The sequence below is a fragment of the Lepidochelys olivacea genome, assembly GCF_965140295.1.
Source record: "Lepidochelys olivacea isolate rLepOli2 genome assembly, chromosome: 1".
NCBI classification, from domain to species: domain Eukaryota; kingdom Metazoa; phylum Chordata; order Testudines; family Cheloniidae; genus Lepidochelys; species Lepidochelys olivacea.
In genome coordinates, this window is record NC_140411.1 from 21,109,530 (window position 1) to 21,132,687 (window position 23,158).

Below are 23,158 nucleotides of genomic sequence, written 5' to 3' on the forward strand. Positions count from 1 at the left end.
ACAAGGATGATGTCGTGGTGGGCGTGTGCTACAGATGACCGGATCAGTAGGATGAGGTAGACGAGGCTTTCTTCGGACAACTAACTGAAGTTTCCAGATCACAGGTCCTGGTACTAATAGGGGACTTCAATCACCCTGACATCTGCTGGGAGAGCAATACCGCAGTGCACAGACAATCCAGGAAGTTTTTGGAGAATGTTGGGGACAACTTCCTGGTACAAGTGCTGGAGCAACCGACTAGGGGCCATGCTCCTCTTGACCTGCTGCTTACAAACAGGGAAGAATTGGTAGGGGAAGTAGAAGTGGGTGGCAACCTAGGCAGCAGTGACTATGAGATGGCTGAGTTCAGGATCCTCACAAAAGAAAGAAAGGAGAGTAGCAAAATATGGACCCTGGACTTCAGAAAAGTAGACTTAGACTCCCTTAGGGAACTGATGGGCAGGATCCCCTGGGAAGCTAATATGAGGGGGCAAGGAGTCCAGGAAAGCTGGCTGTATTTTAAAGAAGCCTTATTGAGGGTGCAGGAACAAACCCGAAGTGCAGAAAGAATAGCAAATATGGCAGGCAACCTATGCCTCTATGCCTCTTTGCTGTACCCTTGCATCAGCGCCTATAGCGTCCACTGCTGTAATGTTGTGTCTTCACAACTGTAATGTGCTTCCCCAAGAACTCATCTGTAATATAAGATGAACATTAGTTGTTTAACTGACCAAGTGTTGTCCTACAGACTTGGACCTAGCAACTCAGTCAGCTGTAGGCAGAGAGGGAAACTGCTTATGTCACCTTGTTAATTGCCGTGTTCTTCACATGTTGATTCATGTCACTTTAACACTGCTAAGTCAAATGTATCCATCAATATTTTGAAGGCCCCCTGCTGTCCACAAGAATAGGGTACATACTGCTGTAGAAGAGAAAGAGGATTTTTTCATATACCAGTAGCCAAGATAATGACTGATACGAAAAGAGGTTCCTCCAACCTGTCTCAGAAAACTTAGTAGGAACGCCCACTAATAGCTGCCCGCTGTAAACTTCTCTCAAGAATAGTGTTTCCCGTGTGTTTACAAAACCAGAGCGAGCTCTATGTACTGGACTTAGGGGTGCGTTGACATTAAACCCAAACTGAAGCATTGTGCTGCATACCCTTTATTTACTTAAGAGGGGCGGGGGGAAATTCTAGGGCCTTTCACAGCTCAGAACTGTACAGGTTTGTAAAACATAGGACAACATTCATAACTGCAACACAGCGCTTGGTGAAGTGAACTTTGCTGGAAGCTTTGGGGACTGAAATCTCCCTGCTTTCCATCGAACAGCTGCCCCATACTGCCTCGCCAACATGCCTCACATCTGTGCCAGCGGCTGTGACACAGAGGCTCCTGGGCAAAGCGCCTCCTGTTCTTTGCAAACAACTCTCACCTCGGTCCTGTCAAACTCACTACACCCAACACATGTCTTACAGGAGATGTATCTATAAAGATTAACATGTAAGGTCTCTTTAGAAAGCTCATAATTTAGCAAGACTCATAACCATTGTGAGATGTATGTACACATAATATTTAAGGAGTAGTGTATTTACACGGAAAATGTGCTGTATGGTCTTGGAGTAAAAGTTAGCCACCAGGACATAATATATCTCAGTGAAGGCCCATCCCTAACAGGAGGCAGGGTCATGGTCATCATGCCCTAATTAGCCAGTGATGTAATGCAAGGCTCAGTTGTCTAGCCTTGCTCCATCCCAGGACTTTTGATTGTTTGCAGTTGTCTCTGATGGTTTTCCATTGAAATCACTTGGAGGTAAAAAAGGAACATTACAACAGCCAGAGTATCATCCTGTCTATGAACAAAGACAAAAGACTGTTTCAGAATAACACAGAGTGGGAAAAGGTGCTCTGTATCCTTTCACTGAGGAGATATTTTGGGGACCAGGGATGTTCTCATGAAAGATTGGATCCTGGTTCCCGTGAAGTCAACAGACTGAACTTAGGTGGGGAAACCTACTAAATTAGATAGGAAAGGTAACTATTAATGAGTGTAGACCCAGGTTAAAACTTCCCCAAGGTACAAACTATTTTACCCTTTGCCCTTGGACTTCCGCTGCCACCGCCAAACGTTTATCTGGGCTTATTTTTATTAGGAAAGCATTGTTTGGAAACGTCTTTCCCCCCAAAATCCTCCCAACCCTTGCACCCCACTTCCTGGGCCCCTAAATAGAGTACTTTAATATGGGTAGCTTGTATTTCTAGGGCTAGACTGACCCTTTGGCTCACGAATGAAGGGCAGTGCACAGCTGCTCCACCCAGGATCTGCCCAAGGATGGAATGATGACGCAGAGAATCACAATTCTGCTCATATGTCCATGTTGCTCTGGAGAGGAGGGAGGGTTGATTACTACAGCCCATAAAAGGGTGCAACTTATTTGACCTCTGTCCCTGCCCACTCTCGCTTGTTGGGTGGTGTGACGGGGTTTCACTCACCACCGCTGGCACCTCCTGCCAGTCACTCTGGGAATTAGCTCTTGGCCACTGCAGAGTGCCCTCGATGCGTGGTGTCAGGCCCATCATTTGCTCTGCTGCCCTGGGACCTGCGTTGCTCCCTGCTTGGCGGCATCCTCTTCAGGATAGTCCTTGTCTGCTTCAGGATACTGCCCTCCGGCAGTGCCCGCCGCTTCAGTCTTGTCCCTTTCTGGGGGGGTGTTGTTAACTGCAGTCCTTCTGACTGCACCTGCCTCAGTGGCCAACCACAACCTTGTAGCCTAGCCCCTTATCTCAGGGGCCAGTTGCAGTCTGTCTCGGCCCCTCTCCTCAATGGCCAGGTGCATTGCAAACGGGGAAAGGGGGGACCCAGGCCCGCCCGCTACTCTGGGCCCCGACCTAGGGACCCTCTAGCGGCAGCCTCTCTCTGCCCTTTTCCTTCCCCTCTTGCCTGCTCGGTCTCCCTGGGCCACTTCCCCTTTGGCCCTATGCACCTTCCTGACCCTTTGCAGCAGGGCCACAGCCTGGCAGGTAATGGGCTGGAGCCCCTATCTGCTCCCCCAAGCCTGCCCAGCACTGCTCTGTCTAAGATGCTGCTCCTTTCATCAGTCCTTCTCCCTAGCTGGACAGCCTTTATATAGGACCTAGCCTGGTCCTGATTGGCTGCCCCTTCCCCCACCCTGATTGGCTCTCCCAGGCCTTCACTGATTGGCTGCTGGTTCATGCAGCCTCTCTGGTCTGGCTCAGCCCATTTTCTCAGGGGGTGGGAATATCCAGAGATCCAGGGCTGTAAGATAGATCCAAGCTGGACCCACGTCCAGGTAGGCCAAGTGTAACCCTTCTGCCAGCCTGTAGCAGGGGTCAGGTTCAGTATCTTGGGGTTCCTCTTAATATTTACAAAACAGAGCCAGATCAAATCTCCACCCCTAGAAATCTGGTAAAACTAAATACCAACCCTGGGCAGCTCTAAGAAATGATATCTCCACACTTGCAAGCCCTGAATCTGTGTATAACAAAGGAAAACTTTTATTTAAAGGAGGAGAGAGCTCAGCATTAATGTGGGAAACACTGCAACAATGATTAAAAAGTATGTAAACAATGAGTAAACACCCACCCCATAATATGTTGAGCAGTCATCCTTTGCCTCAGTTTCCCACCTCCTCTTGTGACTGTCTGATGAATGAACACTCCTTTAACACACCATTCCCCTTTTCGCTCTGCTGCACACCGCTCACGGTTGGCTGTCCAGAGTTAGCGAAGTCCCAGAATCCAGGGGTGGGTTCATATGGGTTCATCTCTCACCCCTGACCTCTGTCACCCCTGCCTCTGCTTTCTACTGCTACTTCTACCATTAGCTGCCATGCCAGTCTGAGGTTCCACTACTTAGCCCAGTTCTGAGTGATTTCAGCTCTTTGCAATTTCACTGCATAATGGGGAACTCTCTGCTATTGCATTCTCTGCATTACTTTTCACTATAACACTGTCCCCATACTAAGTTTAAAATTCAGGTACTACACTAACTTATCAGTAGTTTCAGCGCTAATGATCACTGAGCAAATATGAGGACTCTCAATAGAATTTATGCATCTATATCTTTAAAGCCCAGAGAAAGAAGGTCAGACAATATCTAGACCTCTTTAAATAAAGTCCCCACCTACTCTGAACTTCATTTGGATTTAGCATCACGAATCCCTACCCCTGCTTAGTGAGTGAAGTTAAAGTTACGGTGATCCTCTCAGTTAGGGTCTATATTACATACAATTCCGCTGCCCTTTAGTCATACAATCATGATAATAACATTTCATTACTCCTGCCTCTAGTACTAAAGTGAATTTTAACCCAAAACAGCCAAAAGTAATCCCTTTGGCAAAGCAGGTCTGTCTGCTGATCACTAGGCAAAGTATGTGTGTCTATGCAAATACAGTCTGCTCCTGAGGTCTTTACCCCCAAGTTCATCAACAAATGGCAAAGGAGAGTTCCTTCAGACCCTGGCTTACACAAGCAAGGGCTTGGAAGAGGCCTCATTCTCTCCTGATGCATTCCTTGTCTGAGTAAACCAGGACATAATTTAGCCCTTTGTAATCTTCAGGACTGACAGTTGTTTATTGAAATGAATTCCTAAGTGACTGCAGAGTTTTAGCTGGCTAAAGGTCAAGCAGCTTTCAAACAATTTGTATTTATTATTAATTATTATTATTATTGAGAGGTAGAAATTTGAGCTTGATGCAAAAATCTGCTTCTGGGAGTTCATTTTAATAAGTTGTTTTTTCCCCTTGTTTTGATGTGCATAGTAGTTCTGAATGAATTTTTTTCCCCTTGTACAGATTGGATTTCTACCGCTTTTCATTGTAAAGGAGAATTCAATTTCGTGTATTTCGTGTATTTTCGTGTATTTCAAAAATACATAGATTAGGCTCTTGTCAAAGGAGAAAAAAAAAGAAAGGCAAAGAGGCATGAGTGAAAAGTACCACAACCAAATATTTTCCTCTAATCTATAATCTTTAGCTACACACAAAGTGAACTCAGACAAGTTAATGGGTTTGAACAGAGACTGGGAGTGGCTGGGTCATTACACACATTGAATCTATTTCCCCATCCTTACACCTTCTTGTCACACCTTAAGTATCCTCACACCTTCTTGTCAATTGTCTAAATGGGCCATCTTGATTATCACTACAGAAGTTTTTTTCTCCTGCTGATAATAGCTCATCTTAATTAATTAGCCTCTTACTCCACCTTTTCATGTTCTCTGTATGTATATATATATATATATATCTTCTTACTATATGTTCCATTCTATGCATCCAATGAAGTGGGCTGTAGCCCACGAAAGCTTATACTCAAATAAATGTGTTCGTCTCTAAGGTGCCACAAGTACTCCTGTTCTTTTTGCGGATACAGACTAACACGGCTGCTACTCTGAAACCTGTCATCATGTAAGAAGGTGTTTAACTTCAAGCATATATTTCAATGCATTCCTGAATTGTAGTCTAAGTGCATGGGATGCATTGCTCACTATATCACAGCCCAAAGCTAGTTTGACCTGAATATATTTTCCTGTCTCTCCTGTTTGTGTATAAGAGCCAAAACTTTCAAACCTGGGTACCTAAAGTTAGGCTCCTAAGTCCATATTTAGGTACCTAACTGGTTGGGAACTGTCAGGCATCTAGCCCAATGGTCAGCGTGGGTGCAGGATCCAAGCATTGGAAACTAGGGACTAGGGTCAAAACCAGAGTCAGTAGTCAGAGCCAAGAGCCAAGCCAGGGGCAGGAACCAAAGATCAGAGCTGAGCTGGAATCCCAAGGAGCAAGCAAGTTAACAGGCAAGGGGAAAGGTCTGAGGCAAGGACAGGGCTGGGGCAGCAGGAACAAAACAACACAGGAATAGCTACAGTAGCAGGCATGCACATTAAGCAGCCAGCAAATTGCTACTGCTGGATTAAGAGCTGGTCTGCTGGCCCTTCCATCCACTCTGGTGGCATTGCCAATTGGGCAGCCCACCGCAGGCCAGCTGCTCTCGTCAGGCCCTGATTCCTGACAGGGGCAGGGAAATGCTTTAACCCCACCATTTCCTATAATACTGACTTCACAATATTCCTTAATTAAACCACTAGAAAGGAAAGGAAACAATAGAATAATAACAGTAAAAAGGACATTGTTGCTGGAATGTCCCTTGATGACAAGATGTCATTCAGATTATGAAAATTTATATGTAATACTTTAAAACTTTAGACAAAAACATTTGGCTGCAAAAGTTGAATATATGTTACCATGTACATCTTCCTGTTAATTATATTTCTTTCTTATTAAGGACATGAGAACAGACATAGCGAGACAGAGCAATGGTCCATCTAGCCCAGTATCCTGTCTTACAACTGTGGCCAGTGCCAGATGCTTCAGAGGGAATTAGAACAGTGCAAATTATCAAGTAATCCATCACTGGTGTCCAGTCCCAGGTTCTGGCATTCAGAGGTTTAGGGACACCCAGAGCACGGGGTTGCATCCCTACCCATCTTGGCTAGTAGCCATTGATGGACCTATCCTCCATGAACTTACCTAATTCTTTTTAGAACCCAGTTACAGTTTTGGCCTTCACAACATCCTCTGGAAATGAGTTCCACAGGTTAACAGTGTGTTGTGTGATGAAATACTTCCTTGTGTTTGTTTTACACCTACTGCCTATTAATTTTAGTGGGTCACCTCTAGTTCTTGTGTTATGTGAAGGGGTAAATAACACTTCCTAATTCACTTTCTCCACACCACTCTTGATTTTGTAGACCTTGATCATATCCCCCGTTAATCATCTCTCTTTTAAGCTAAAGAGTCCTATTCTGTTTAATAACTCCTCATGTGGAAGCTGTTCCATACCCCTAATAATTTGTGTTGCCCTTCTCTGTACTTTCTCAAATGCTAACATCTCTTTTTTCGAGATATGGTGACCACAACAGCACGCAGTATTCAAGGCGTGGACGAAGCATGGATTTATACAGTGACATTATGATATTTTCTATTTTAGGGTGAATCTACACTTGCACTGCTTCAGTGAAGATGCTACCTACTCCTATGGAAGATGCTACCTATTCCTGTCACCTTAGCATTGTCTACACCAGGGGCTAGGTCAATTTTACTGGGCTGCACAGGGGAATGGGTTTTTCACATCCCTGACCAACGTAGTCATACTGACCTAATATCCTAGTGTAGACCTGGCCTTATTATATCCATGATATCCCTTCCTAGTGATTCCTAACATTCTGATAGATTTTTTTCACTTTCACTGCACATTGGGCAAATGTTTTCGGAGAGCTATCCATGATGACTCTAAGATCTCTTTCTTGTGTGGTAACGGCTAATTTAGACCCCGTCATTTTGTATGTATAGTTGAGATCACGTTTTCCATTGAACACTGAATTTCATCTGCCATTGTGTTGCCCAGTTACCCAGTTTTGTGAGATCCATTTGTGACTCTTTTCAGTCTGCTTTGGACTTAACTTTCTTGAGTAATTTTGTATCGTCTGCAAACTTTGCCACCTCACTTTTCAAAGCCGCATTATGCCGGTGTCAATTTATTTCACTCAACTACATTATTCTAGTAATGTTATTCTTTAGTTTTATTTTTCAGTCTGGCTCTGACTGATAACATTTTCTGATCAAAGAAAAAACAGAGGTTGTTACCAAAAGTAATGGTATGTAATAAAGTTGTTCCACTCCAACAATTAAAGACATTTTATTATGTAATAAAAGCAGTGCTATTTTTTTAGCTTGAGATGAGCAACATTAATTCATACACTAATTTGCACATGATATATTATTGATGGGACACAAAATCATTTATTATTAATGATCTTAAAAAGAAATATATATTTTAACATATTAATAACCAGAGTCCTCAGCAGGTTGTAATATGATCTTTCTTAATTGAGACAAAATGTGAGAGTGGCTATTGATTAAATTCAACTGCATGGACTAGCCTTTCCTGTGTTAAATGATCTACCGAGATGCACTAACATGAAAGGGAGGGGAGAGACAACATTCTATGCTGCTGAGGTCCTTATATCTCGTTTATCATCATAGTATCTGAGCACGTTCCAATAGTGCATTTAACAACATGACTAAAAACTGTCACATGTGTTTGTTCTCTCATCCTCTCCCCAGGAGAAGAATTATGTGTGCAGTGGAGAGGTTTGTGTTGGCAGAGTTTCTCTTGTTGGTGTTATTAATGTGCACGTTGCTATGTGCTCATATTAGAGAAGGTAGGTGGAAAAGGTGTGCTTTGCACTTGGAGTGGAGGGTGGTGAAGTTTGGGATGGTCCTTAATTCCTGTAGCAGTTCATTCCACTGTCTCAGACCAGCCTGGAAGAAAGTTTTGTCTCTTGCACAGACAAACTTTACCCTTAAGGGGGTATATCCTGGGCCCAGCCCATGGACCACCTTGAAGATAAAGACTGAGACCTTGAACCTGATTGGATATTCTATGGGAAGCCAATGTAGAGACCAGAGGACAGATGTGACGTATTCAAGGTAGCTTGTGTTGCTGAGAGGCACTGCACTGTTCTGTACTAGTTGGAGTTTCCTAAGCACGATCTATAACATTGCTGGCGTCCAGAAGGGACGTAACAGAGGTGTGAATAACTGAGGCCACACCGTTGTCTACCAGGATGGGCTAGGGGTGGTACAGCTGCCAGAGGAACTGCTGGAATTCTGCTCCTTTCCCTGCTGTGGTTCCTGGGAGAGCCCTGTGGTTCAGGGCTCTCCTGGGAACCTCAGCAGGGAAAGGAGCAGAACATAGGGCCACCGGGCAGCCGCACACCAGCAACTCCTCTGGCGCAGCTGCTGTACCACTCCCAGCCCGGCCCCCAGCCCTTCCATGCAGCTGCGTCTCCTGAGTCCTTCTGCCTGGGGTCTGGACAGCAAAAGTCTCCAGTGCAGGTGGGGGAGGACAACGGTAACACGGGATGGATGTGGATCATGGGAAGGGGACAGGAAGAGCACGGGGCCCCAGGCTGGGGGAAGGATGGGGAGGAGTCATGTGGGGGGTCACGTGGGGAGGTCATGCGCCCCCCCCTCATTGTGTCCCTCCTATGAGTTCAGTGTACCGGCAAGAAATGATTTCTACTTGCACCACTGCCTGTAAGATACAGGATACTAGTCTAGATGGACCACTAGTCTGATTCCTCTGTTTCAAAATTTTTAAGGATCCGCATCTCATTACTCGGTTATTTGCCCTTCTAAAAGGAAAGTCCCGTAGTTAAGGCAAATGTCTAAGAGCAAGACCTAACTTCTATTCTTAGCTCATTTGTTCAAGTCACTTAACTGTGAATCAGTTTGCCCCTCTGTATAATGGGGATAAAACCATTTACCTATTTCACAGGATTGCTATGAAGCTTTCATATAATATCTGCAGAACACTTTGAGTTCCATAGATTAAAATCACTACAGAAATGCAAAGTATCAAGGGGACATATTTAAAATTCAACCTGATGGGTCAAAAGAAAAGATTAATTAGGAAACAAATTTGCATTGGTTTCCAAGGGTATGGACAAGGTGATCTACCAGGCATTTTCATCTCAATTTTTTAGTAGAATGGGTTTGGCTAACAGTGATTTATAGAAGACAAAACAATGAAGTATCCCTGTGATTTGCGGAATATATAAAGTTTGGTGGTGCTGTCTAGGTCTCAAATATACAGTGCTAGTGACGTGATATGAACTGTTGCTGTTCTTTGCATCACTTTTCACTTATACTACAACATTACCATGTAGTTGTTAATAATTGCCTGATGTTATGGTACCCTCCGACAGAAGACTGTACGTACTGCAATATCATAGGCACAATGGAGTGAATTCTGGGTGAAGGGGGTAGCGTTAGGTCAGAATTCCCTTGCACTGGTTGGCTTGCTTAAATAGTACCTTGGTTCCATAAGTTAATTTTAAAAGTGGTTAAGATTTTTAAATGTATTTAAATAATTACTTAAGTAAACGGGCAGAGACCTGCCTATGTTCTTGTGGGCAGGGAGTAAACTCCCAGCTTTGCTAAAGGGAAAATAGCTGAAGCAGCAGTTAATAGGACAATCTAGGAGATTTCATAAAGAAGGTTCCCAAGGAATCAGACACACAGAAGTCAAATGAGGGTGGTAGGAAGGGGAAGTTAATCAAGGCATATGTTAGACAGTGAATCTCCAGACAGGGGCTTGACCCTGTAACCCTTTCTCCTGTAACAGGGGTGTAACAAACAGAAGCACTGCTAAGAAACTGCTTGAGACAAGCAGCTGCCAACAGTGCAGACAGAGCCTGGGAGGAATTAAACTGAAACTGCCTAGCTAGCCTGTGTTTGAAAACTGGACCAGCTCTTGGCACTGACACAGAGAAGAAGAGGAGTTACAAGGCCAAAGGCCTGACTAACGACAGTGGGTCCTGGATAGCCTTCATGTGGCTGGGACCACCTAGACATGTGCACTGAGATCGAAGAGATGCCGCATTTGGGGGAAAGGAGCAGCTTGCAGGTTGCAAGCAGTGGGCTTCCAGCATTAGCAGAAGCATAGCCCCAGAGTTGTTCTCTGCTTGGTTGGAGAGAGCTCTTGACCAGAGGCTTCAGCCAACCAGAAGCTCCCCGCTTCACAGGGAGCATCGCACTCTCCCCCCTCAGCTAGCTGTCCCTGAAACGCCACGTGGAGAGAGAAGCTGGTCCCCCCTGCCCAAACGCTCACAAGCCAAGGAAAGGCCAGCGATGGAGAAACCCAGAGACTTGTTCTTTCCAACAACAGATATGCCTTGTAGTGGGATAGCTGAACATTGAGTACTGGGGACCCTTCACCTAGTTTGGAAGGGGCTTGGGGATGGGGAAGTCCTGGCCTGAGGGCATTCAGCCTGAGGAAGGCTCACCCCATCCTAGGGGTACGTTGGCACCACACTGCACCTGAGCGACGGTCAGGCCTACCCCATTTATTTCATTATTTTATTGCATAATTTTTCCTCCATTCAGGCATCTGTACTGAGTTCCGGCACAAAGAACGGTGATGCACACCAACCACACATGATCTGTGGGCTGCACCCAGGTCCATTTATATCCTATGTTGGGATTCCAATTACATCTAGTTATTAGAGGGGATATTACTGATTTGAGGGAGGGTCTGACTATTGTTGTGGGTGTAGTTTGTGCATTCGTTTATTGATCCCCTATGATTCCCCAACTCTTCCTTTTACCCCAATTGCTAGCCTTACACCTTCTTATAATTCCACCCCATCCTTTCCCCTAATAAAGTACTTGTTCCTTTTAAATATTGGCTGGGCCTTCGTTTCTTTTAATACTGAATGTCATGAAGGTCCTAAGGGCTGCATTATTAGTTTACACACCTAACCATTTAAATGGTGGCACTGTACACTGAGAATCCAGTTTAGCGCCAGCAAACTAAGGGTTGAGGCTTACCTTGAGCACAAAGAACCCAGGGTTCATTTGTTCTAAGGTGGAGCATAAAGCCACTTACGAGGGAGGCACAAGCAGATTTTACCTCACTTGGGCACTGGGGTGAGGGGTGTTCCATGATGGGCTACTATTGCATTCTGAAGATCAACGTACATGGGCTCTGCCAGCCCAATAGAGGAAACAAATTCAAAATGGAGGGCTCTCCAATGGAAATGCCTCCATACATTCCAATCTAATGAAAGTGCAGCTGCTGATTCAGCTCCACTGAGGAGGGACAGGGGCAGAGACAGTCTTCTAAACAGCTGTGGCCTGGCTGAAGTAAGCCTTTAAAGAGAACAGCCTGAATTAAATTTAGGAGCAAATAAAGAGCCAACTATAAAATATGGATAATTATACTGACATCCTTTGCAACCTATTTCAAGATCTATGGAGCTGGATATTATGGGGGTGGTTATTTTTATTTATGTTATTACTAGGGACTTTTTCATGAAGACAGGTTCTTTGTTTCTTCTGTTCATTTATTCTTGCTGCTTTTTCCCACCTTAAGGCCCAGTCATGCAAGGTGCTGAGTACCCCACAAATTTATTCACTGATCAGCCCCAGCATTATATATACAAAATACACCCTGGATGAACACTTTAAAAGCTGTGCTCCGTGCAGTCATGCTAGAAAATTCACTACGGGGGAAAACCCAGAGTGCCCGAGGCCAATCTATATTGCTAGATTACTCAGCAATTCAGTGCAATTCATTCTGCACTCAGATCAGAAATGCCACTGGGGAGTAAGAAAATTGGTGGAAATTGCATCTGCCTTCACTAAGTGACTGTGCGACAATCATTTCAGCCTAATCCACTTAAATCATAATTAAACTTTCTAGACAGTGGCCCCTCTATTTTCAATGCTGTTTTCACAGGCAGCAAGATAATCCACTTCCTTTAGCCCTTTTCCTGAGTCAATGTCTTACTTCAGCATATGCAATTGTGTAGTACAGGAAGGAATACTCCTGAGGTGCATCTTCACTAGCAAAAAGGTGCTTTCTTGCCTTGTGTTAGCAACACATAACCTGAGGTAAAATCCTAGTGATGATGAGACAGATTGCAGTTTTAACACAAGTCAGCAGGTCAAGGTACACCCACAGCTCCTCCATAGTCTTTACCTCAACCTGTTAATGTAACAGGCATGGGGAAAGCCCCAGTCAAATGTTAAGTATAATATTTTCCCCTTTTCTGTACCTCAGCTGCAGTGGTACAGAGCAGAGTTTAGATTTTTTTAGAACATATATATACAGTAGAACCTCAGAGTTACAAATACCTCGGAAATGGAGGTTGTTCATAACTCTGAAATGTTCGGCACTCTGAACAAAACGTGGTGGTTCTTTCAAAAGTTTACAACTGAACATTGACTTAATACAGCTTTGAAATTTTACAATGAAGAAGGAAAATGCTGCATTTAACCATTTTAATTTAAACGATACAAGCACAGAAACATTTTCCTTCCCTTGTCAAATCTTTTCTTACAAATTTCCCTCTATTCTTTTAGTAGTTTACATTTAACACAGAACTCTACTGTATTTGCTTCTCTCTTTTTTTGGTCTCCGCTGCTGCCTGATTGCATAATTCCAGTTCTAAATGGGGTGTGTGGTTGACCAGCCAGTTCGTAACTCTGGTGTTCATAACTCTGAGGCGCTACTGTATGCCGTGATAGGGTGCTTACCTCACACAGATTGTGAAAGCATTAATAGGAGCCTGAGAGACCAGTTTACTAGCCTGGGTAGGCCTGGACTAATTAGAAATAAAGGTCTATGATGCTGGCAGAGCGGGTACCAGCTCATGCCAAGGACCCCAGGCCTCCGTGGAATACGGACAAATGCATAGCTGGAATCCATCTGGCACACCTGTGTATTCATCTTGTTAAAGTAGGTATTAGAATTATCAGAATGTGTTTAGTGTTTAGACTTTATGGAATGCTGGTAAATTGCTGCCTGCATTAATCTCACTTACAACACCTGTGTACCATATTGTAAGGTAATATTCGAGCATGTGCACTGTATGCCTCTGTAACCATGTAAATCCCTTAGACAGGAGAGAGACATTTAATCCACTTAAACCATAATTAAACTTTCTATTTTCAATGCTGTTTTCACAGGCAGCGTGCGTGAAATGCTGGTCTTCAGTAGAAGGTGTTTGCAGCTCAGAGCAGAAGGGAGGAAAGGAATAAAAACCCCTAACAAGAAGGAACTGTGGCCACGTCTACACTAGAGAACTGTACCAACGCAGCTGCGCTGCTGTAAGATCTCCCGTGTAACTGCTCAATGCTGATGGCAGAGAGCAGTCCTGTCAACGTAATTAAACCACTCCTTGCAAGCAGTGGTAGCTATGTTGGCGGGAGAGCGTCTCCCACCAACATAGCGTTGTCCATGCTGGCGCTTCTGTCGGTGTAACTTATGTCACCCAGGAGGGTGTTTTTTCACACCCCTGATTGACTATACTAACAAAAGTGCTAGTGTAGGGCAGGGTTTCTAGGCATAAGCAAGAGAACCCCAGTACTTAGTCTTAGTGAGCCCTAAAGTACATATAGAACTTGCTTATTATAGAAGCTTCTATTACCTTTTGACACTTAAAATTGTAAGGTTTCAGAGTAACAGCCGTGTTAGTCTGTATTTGCAAAAAGAAAAGGAGTACTTGTGGCACCTTAGAGACTAACCAATTTATTTGAGCATGAGCTTTCGTGAGCTACAGCTCACTTCATCGGATGTATGCCGAAATCACGGCATGCATCCGATGAAGTGAGCTGTAGCTCACGAAAGCTCATGCTCAGATAAATTGGTTAGTCTCTAAGGTGCCACAAGTCCTCCTTTTCTTTTTTTAAAACTGTAATTTATCCATGTGTATATGTTCTCCTACTTTAATCTTCTAATTAACGTGTTTCCTTTTGCTATATAATAAATCTTTAGATACTTCATTCTAGGATTGGCTACAAAAGTTGTCTTTGGGGTGAAATCTAAAGTGCAATTGACGGGGGGTAAGTGACTGGTCCTTTGGGTTTGGGAGTAACCTGAATATTATTGTGATGCTTGGTGTAAAGGAATCATCTATCGCAAAAGGAGGCCTACCAAGGGGAATGACTGTGGTTCCATGTTAAGGTTGTTACAGTACAAGTACGGGTTTATGCTCTGGTTTTTAATCGTCTGTCCTGAGGTGTGTACACATGCCCCATGAGCCACCGCAGGACAGCTTGACAAGCCCATCATGGCGGAGAGTAGTATTTGTCTCGACCAAGAGTTGGGTGAACCAAGATGGAGAGAGGAGACCAGGTAGGAACTGCCCTTTCTCTGGGAAGGAGCCAGAACAGAAAAATGAGAGAGAGAAAGGGAACCAGATAGGCTTCTCCTGGGGCAAGCTGGAAGCCTGACTGAGGCAGGGGACCTGATGAGCTGAAACCTGCTGGAAAACCCTGAGTAAGAGGAATTGCATGGCAGCACCTAGATTGGAGGTGATCAAACCAGAGAGCAGCAGCAACAGAGAAAGCACTGGGCTGAAGGTTTGGGTCATATACTTTTTTTGTTGGGCTTTCATAAAAGATCCTGTGGTCACAAAAGGGGCAGGACTCTAAAGTGCTCTGGCCAGAAGGCCGGGAGACCTGTATGGCTGGAATAGGCCAAAAGAAGGTGGGGAAAACTGAAGTCAAAGATGCTGCAATGCCACAGCCAGCCAGGAGCAGAGGGTGTTGGGACAGCAACTTTTCCATATATATAAACATTATAAAGAGTTAAATCTCTGAGAACACAAGTGACAATCTCTAGAGAAAAAATGTTTACTAAATATATAGCCATATAAAAATGCACAAGTTTATCTATAATTTTGTGACACACCTGTGTGTATTGTCTAACAACTTTAAAAGATAACACTTGCAGAGACTTTTCCACAAGTTTTCATACTTGTTGCTACCATGAGTGTAATGCAAATTGTAATTACGCACACACACCTACATACACTTTCCTCAGACTCTTCTTTAAAGTGGATTGACCCTGCTCAGTCTCTGTGCAATGGTGTCCAACCCCTCTATATGCATGGCAGCTCTTTGAACTTGGGAAATAAGACAGAGTCCCACAGTATCCTTCAAATTTCCCTTGAGTCTTTGCAGTGTCAGCTGCAGCAAATTCTAGTCCTTTTCTCTAATGGGGTAAGGGAACCTGCAGTCCAACCCAACAAAACTGGCAAAGTCCTGGCAACACAATCCTTACAGCAGACCCTTCTGGTCCATGCTCTGGCCCACCAGTGAGTCCTCCAGTCTGTTTTCTTCTCCTTCAACTTATAAACTCTTCCCCCTCCCCTTGAGCTCCCATTGCTTCAATGCTCAGAATGATTCTGAGCATGCTTTGCCAGGCTGCTTGCCCACAATGAAAATCACCCTGTAGTTTCACACAGCTAATGAGTACCACTAGTGTCTGACACACCCAATTTCTGGATGATTCCAGACCATCCAGCAGAGTCACTCACTCACCCCTGACAAGTCTGCTGGTACAGAGTCCCCAAAACCAGAACTACGTATCCTCCCCATATTTACCCCACCAAAGGGGTTTCTCTAGGCTTTTACCTCGTGCTACTTACCACATATTAACTAGCGCCAGGCAAGTACACACCATTCTTCTTAGTGAAGACAAGGCCCTTAAAACCTGATCCTGCAACTAGCTCCTCACAGAGCTTTGTGGACACCATTGAGGCTCCACACAGAGCCACTTACAAACACAGGGCCTGAGTGAGAAAACATAACACAAATAGGAGCATCACTTTGTTTGTTTCTATTAGACCAACTCAGAAAACTACCACTGGTTTTTCTATTGTCCTTAGTCAACCTAGTAAAGAGCAGGAGACTAGATTTTGTGCCTAGGCTGGCAAATGGTTGCTATAGATCTTTCCCAGGCTGAGATGTAGACTCTGGGCTAGATTCTGGATAGTGCATACAGTGACAGGCGTTATAGAGGCACACCATCTTGAGGGGAGCTTCTTCGAGCATCCTGGTATGCTCTTCCTCTAACCCTTCAGGATTTCAGCATCTCTCCATCCCCTCCTCCCACCAACAAGCCAGTCCCGCTTTGCAGGACAGGGCCAAGCGGGGAGCCATAGCCCCAGTTCTCTCCATACCCCTCTCACAACGCCTTTGGGGTAGATTGCACCCCAGGGGGTGCAGAAGGAGCACATGGGCTGTAATTTTGGCTGGCTCTCACACATACAGAAGGCAAGACTCTTTGTGCCCTTACCTCTACCAGCACCAACACATAAGGGCCCCTACTTAGTTTTGACAGGGTAAAACATCCAGGAAAGGGCTAAGGGCTACCTGCCTGTCACATGATCTGGATGGTGCTTCAATGGAATGGTGCAGCCTCCTTTCTGGTGGCTGAGAAGCAAGAGAAAGGCCTCTGGGGACTGTCCCCTCTGTTGCGTTGTGTTAATAAATCTGAGGCAAGGGCTTGAACAGATTTGGGTGTGTTGCTGGTTTGTTCCTGGGCTGGTAAGAGCCCAGCAGGATGTAGCAAGATACCTTACAGTGAAGAGGTGAACTAAAAATTGATAGGTATGTGTGTTATCTAAACAAATGTACTATCTCCAAATAGATGAGCGGTCACAGACTAGTTGGACTTTTATAAACAACCCGTAGCATCTTGAAACAACTGCCTGTTATTCCACAGAATCCAGGGGCAGGTCTACACTTAAAATGCTGCATTGCCGCTGTAATGCCTAAGTGAAGATGCTCCTAGGGCATGATCTTGCAGAGCATGTATTGTGGATATGCAGGGAAGCACACCCACTGTCGTAAGGCTGCTGAACACACTCCATGCCCCGTGCACCTACAGGTACCCCCTTGCTTGAACAAATGCTTAGTCCACAGACTCTGAGATGAAGCCCAGCATATTGCCCTGTTGGAGAGCTCTTTTACCTTCTGGTTAAAACCTCGGGAGCGCATGACTTCCAGAAAACCATGTGCCCCGCTACCCCTACTCATGCCAACGAGGACATTGAAATCCACAAGAATTAAGATGTCCTCAAGTCTGTTCTGCTTGCTCTGTCTTTTTTAATTGTTATATTCCTTTGGGATTAAGCTTCCCCAGCCCGAGAATAAGAAACGTTCTCCACTGTGGTAGGTTGAAAGAGGATTTTTAATGACCTCTCGGGGATTAAATGAATAATTTAAGATTTACAACGGCTTTAAATGAGTTTTGCTTCTTGCTCGATGTAAAGCATGCTATGAAGGGGGATTTGCTCTCTCTTCTGCATCTGTTTATGATGGAGTGACACAAAATCCTGCAACCTATTTTTATTTGTGTTAATTGGGCATTTACTGTTGTTGCATTTGTTTACGGCGACATGCATCAAAGACCTTCAAAGCCACTGTGATTGTGCTAAATGGATTGGGTAGATTGTAAAGGTATTTTCAATTAATTAATATGCAGAAGTCAAAACAGTGGTGTATGTAAAATACAGCTAGTCATTTGTCTTTCTGTTCTATAATATGCATGTTACAAATATACAGGCCTTCAACAATGGGTGTGAATGTTAGGCAAATGCACTATGTCTCACTTTTGCAGCCATAGTGGCATACCGTATTACCTCATTCATGTACCCAGTTGTGACCCAGTGGTTTGAATGGTGAGACAGCAGGGCTTTTGTTCAAAGGAAACCCACATATGGGGCTGCTCAGAAGTTCTACTGACAGGATGATTTCAACATTTTAGGGTGCAGTTTTCAAAAGCACTGGGAATTATATGAACATGTACTTCAATGGGAGCAGAGTTTGGCCAACATGGAGAACTTCTGAAAATCCCACCCTTATGACTCATTTCTAGTCTGGAGTAGTAACATATCAATTTTTGGTCCCAAATTCCAGAGGTGTTATCAGAGTGTTACTACCTTGGGTTACTGCTCTACCTGACCGGATCTCAGCAGTCTTCGCTATACCCTCACAGTCAAAAGTGTCCAGAGTGAATATTTATCGAGATGGGTGATGCCCTGGAAACTTCTCCTCCTACTATGTTGTTTTTCTTGCCCATGTGTCTCTATATTATTTTTTGCTAATTTCTTTTTTCTCCTTCTCTTCTCTCTCCTGACAACACACCAATATGGCCCAAGATGGGTGCCATGGCAGTTTCTTGAAGTTCACAAAGAAAATGTAGGTCCCAGTGGATGGAAAAGTGCAGGATAGGAATTGGTATCATTGCAAACATCTTCCCACCAATTTCATCCAGTTCTAGCCTGAGGCACTCAAGTGATGTGACTACATTGCCTTCTAGTGGCTGATTCACACTGGATATGAGTTTTAAATAATGATTTATGGCAAGGTCCTTGAAGAGAAAAAAATCATGACAAATAGCAGGTGTCACTAATTATTTTTTTATTATTAATTATATCCTTTAGTCCTTGGTAATTGATCTGCTCTATGCAAATCGGCTTCTATACTATCTAAAGTCCTTCCAAAATTAAAACCTCCGCTAAGCTTGTTAACAAAGATCAGTTTAGAAAAGTGAAAAACTTCTCTCTTCCAAACACACCACCGGCAGGATCTTGGGTACAACAGTTATAGAGCTTGAGAGACTTTGATGGCCAGACACAAATCTCTCACATGCTGGCCTGTAGAGCCCCAGAGCATCTATTCAGAGGTACAAGAAGGCAGCAGACAGCCCCTGGCACTCAGCACTGGACACTGTTTGAGAGGATGGAATGTTGGGAGAACATTGGGAAATTTAGGGAGAGGAGGTTTTGGAGAGTGACTAACCTCTCACAGGAAGTGAGGAACTGGGACTTTTATGGGGATGGTGTGAGTGTGTGTTGGGCAGAAGAATCAATGAGGACAGGTGGTGTTGGTGTCCTAATTGCGGGCAGCATGGCAGATCGCTTGTTTGGGGTATTGCAGAGAGGGAGCATAACTGGGAACCAGGCATCTGTTAAGGGAGTGAGAGGATCTGGGAGCTAATTCTGTGGGAGGAGCTTTGTGAAGGGGAAACGGATGTTTGTAGCTGGAATACCATTAGGCTGTCCAATGGGCTGTCAGGTACTAAACTCCAGATAGGGATTGGGGGAGATTGTGTGATGCTAGGAGTCAATGTGAGGGAGCAGGGATGGAGAAGCATGGTCATAATATCATTTATCAAGTAGATCCCAGTCTGGAGTCTGGGTCAGCCTGCAGAGATGACCCTGCCTCCTGCTAAGGTTAATCCCCTCAGGAAGAAACAATATTGCCCCCAAGAGCAGATTGTGCAGACTGGGCCTTTGATAGCTGGATCCTAGTTTCAGAGTAACCCTGACAACACAACTAACTAATGCAAGAGAACATCATTTGCATCCTGGCAGCAAAGGGTAAGCAAATCATGACTCTGGGAAAGAGGTTTTGGTCTCTATACAAACTCATACAGATAGACTTGGCAATTTGGAAGGCACTACTCTTCAGTGACTCATAACTCCCCCATTCTGATTCTGAGCAGAGCTGATTTCTAGTCCGATTTGCAGACCTGCTGCATGCCTGCAACTGTTACTAAAGCCAATGGGTGATGTGAGTGTTCAGCTAGGCCAGGTGGGGTCTTGGTTTTGCTTGGATTCTGGCAAGACGTGTTACTACACAGCTCCAACTCCGGAGGCAGCTGGACCCTAGCAAAATTAATCAAGTTGGCAATTTGCCTAAGAATATGCAAAACCAATGAGATAGAGATAATTGTTTTCTTCGTAGGAACTGCCATGCACACAAACCCCTTTCTAGTTCTCTCGTATTTTTAAATAGGTTTATTTAAAATGGTTTTAGTGCTGGTGAACAGTCTTGATAGGCAGTTCTGGAGACTACAGTCTTGCATTCATCCATGTAATAGCTAGATGTAGGGCCGTGACAGTGCACAACAATGCTGCACAATGGTTTAAGATAAGAATTGCAGAGGGATTCTGTCTTCAGTTGAAACTACAGGAGGAATGGCTGTTAGGCAGACTGTAGTTACCCAAGAATCCCTGAACCTGAGAGTTTTTGTAAGGTTCACAAGTAGTTGACATCCTTACTCAACAACTCTAACCAAACAGGTTGGATGGTCCCAAACGTTCCTCAAAGTACTCCTGTAAACATGGTATCTTTCATGACAATTCTAATTGAAGGCATGATGTTCCTCAACAAATAGGGCATTTAATACCTCCTCTTCCCACCACGCCTGGCCACTGATGTCCTCTATGTGTTTACATAAAAGATATAAGCATAATACCAACTAGACCATAGCAATCCAGATGCCTGAACCCCAACCAGGAGAGATCACCTCTTGAGAGTAAAGGATAGCTTAATCTCTATACCATTTCAATCCTTGTCCTCTCTGCTGAGACTGGCAGGATGATACCAATTCGTGCCACCTTTCCTTTTTTTTTTTTTCTTTTGTACACTTGGATCAGAGCTCTGACCAGTGAAAAGATGTCAAATGATAACTTTTGGAATCTAGAGACATGGGGTAGATATTAAACAGTAACTATTCATCTCATTACTAATCCTCAGAACCATCCATTCCCTGCTAATCTTTAGAGACATTTTAAAACCACAGTAATGCACTACAGAGCAAACATTATCCTTATGATCCTGAAAATATGCAACTTTAAATCTTATCTAGCAAATGAATTAAATGTATAAAATGATCACACTACAACACTTCCTTACATGTCTTAGCAATTAAGAGCTTGCAAGTTCTTTTGCTAGAATTGTTATATGAAGTAAATGTTTATATAGTACATAAAATGCTATTTGGTTACACAGACATCCAGCAAAAAAAAAATTCATGACATAGTCTTCAAAACATCGAAAAGATGGAAAAAGAGAGAACCATATCTAGATTGGGATGATATTTCTCAGGACACGTTCAGCATTACTCAAGGCTATTGATATAATGTATAGTTCATTTGACTGACAGCAGTCCAGATAGCAAAACCAGAATTTGCAGACATCTTTGTTCTCAATGTAATGTGGAACCGGTACCGCATTTTAAACTTCACTTTGTCAGAGAACTGTGGCAGAACTAGCAACTGACATAATTCCACTGACTTTAGTGGGGATTCCACAATGAATTTGGCCCACTAAGTAGAAAAACATAAATCAGATTATAATTACCAAATTTTCTTTCCTTTTGTTTTAGGAAGAGTGAATTTATTAAATAAATGAATGCATGTGAATTCCTTTTAGTCCCAAATACACAGAGCCAACAAGCCTTCTTTTATACACAAAAAGAGCAGTAAAACCCTTCCATATTTCTCATAAAAATAGTATATATCTCAGTTTCTAAAATCTATGTTTTCTCTAATGTTGAAAGATGTAGGCAAGCACAAGTCTGAATTCTACACCCTTCTCTGCATTAGCTGCAGGAATTATATCCTGATCTATTTCCCAGTGCAAAACGTTACCCTTTGCCAAGTACATTATACGGTAATTCAAAAGAGATCTAGATCCTTTATCAATCAAGATTTCCAAGACATTATAATGGACAGATGCTACTTCAAGATAAGATGAAAGCTTCACATTATCATGATCACAATTTATGCACTATATGGTTCTATAACCAGAGCTAAACTCAGGGAAGATTTAAAAATTGTGGCTTTGTTTGAAAAAGGAGAATGAGTTCCCTGCTTGCAATTAGTAGGAGAAAACCCAGCAGAAGAATTTCAGGGATACATGCCTCTTTGAAAAGGGATCTCACATGTGTACTTCATATGCTGAAAGTGGACCAAGGAGTCTCCAGAGAAAATGAATGAATAGTGGTTGTAGCTGAAAAATTATCATAATATCTCTAGGCAATGAATCATTCCAAGGATGACCAATAGACTACAGCAGCCAGGATTACAGCTTTTTGAAAAATTCGGGCTTTTAAATTTGGGCTTATATTTCAAATTAAACCACAAATAAGGAAAAGAGGAAGAGTGCCCTTCAACTCCGGAAAGCAACCTAAACAAACTATAGTGAATGCAGCTCAGTAGGTTATACTAAGTTCTTTGAAATGAATACATTTCTGATGATTGTGCTTATGAATGATGCATCTAAATGCTAGCATTACAGCCAAACCTAATCCATCCATGATATGTTCATTTAATTAGCAGATCTTCTGATGATTTCACTTACTGATGAGAACCCTCAGAGTTCTAATGCTGATTGGCTGAGCTGGGGGCTAAAGTGTGCCCCTTTTTACTCCATCATTTTCCGTGACCGCTTAGAGTGTTTAACGGGCTATAACTCTCCTTCTCCTGCAGCAACAAGAGCACCTCCTTGCAACTGAGTCCTGATGGCCTTTGATCAGGTCCAGGTGCTTGACAGACAATCAACTGCCTACATGGGCTCTTTCCTTTTAAATTAGCTCCCCATAAGAGCCTGGGCCCAGACTCCCCTTAAAGAGACCAGCAACCCCATGTCTCTGTGCTGACATTCATTACCCAACATGGAATACAGAAGCTATTTATCTAGGTTTGCAGTTGGTCCCCATCACCACAGTATCTGAGGGCCAAGTATCTGAGTGTCATTTTTCCTGTGGGGAGCCAATCTCTCTTCCTTCTTAACAAGAGCCTGGCTTTTTTGTTTTAATTCAACATAGAGGTGCATGAGGGTTGGTGAGCAGGGGCTTGTTTCCAATAGAAAGTTACACTGCTCGAGCTCTACAAGTAGAGTTAAAGTGGTTCACTCCTCCTAATATAGACACTGTCATATCAGTGTAAAGGTGTTTTCTACCAATATAGCTATTCCAGTGTAACTAGGGGAATAAGCTATATCGGTGTAAGG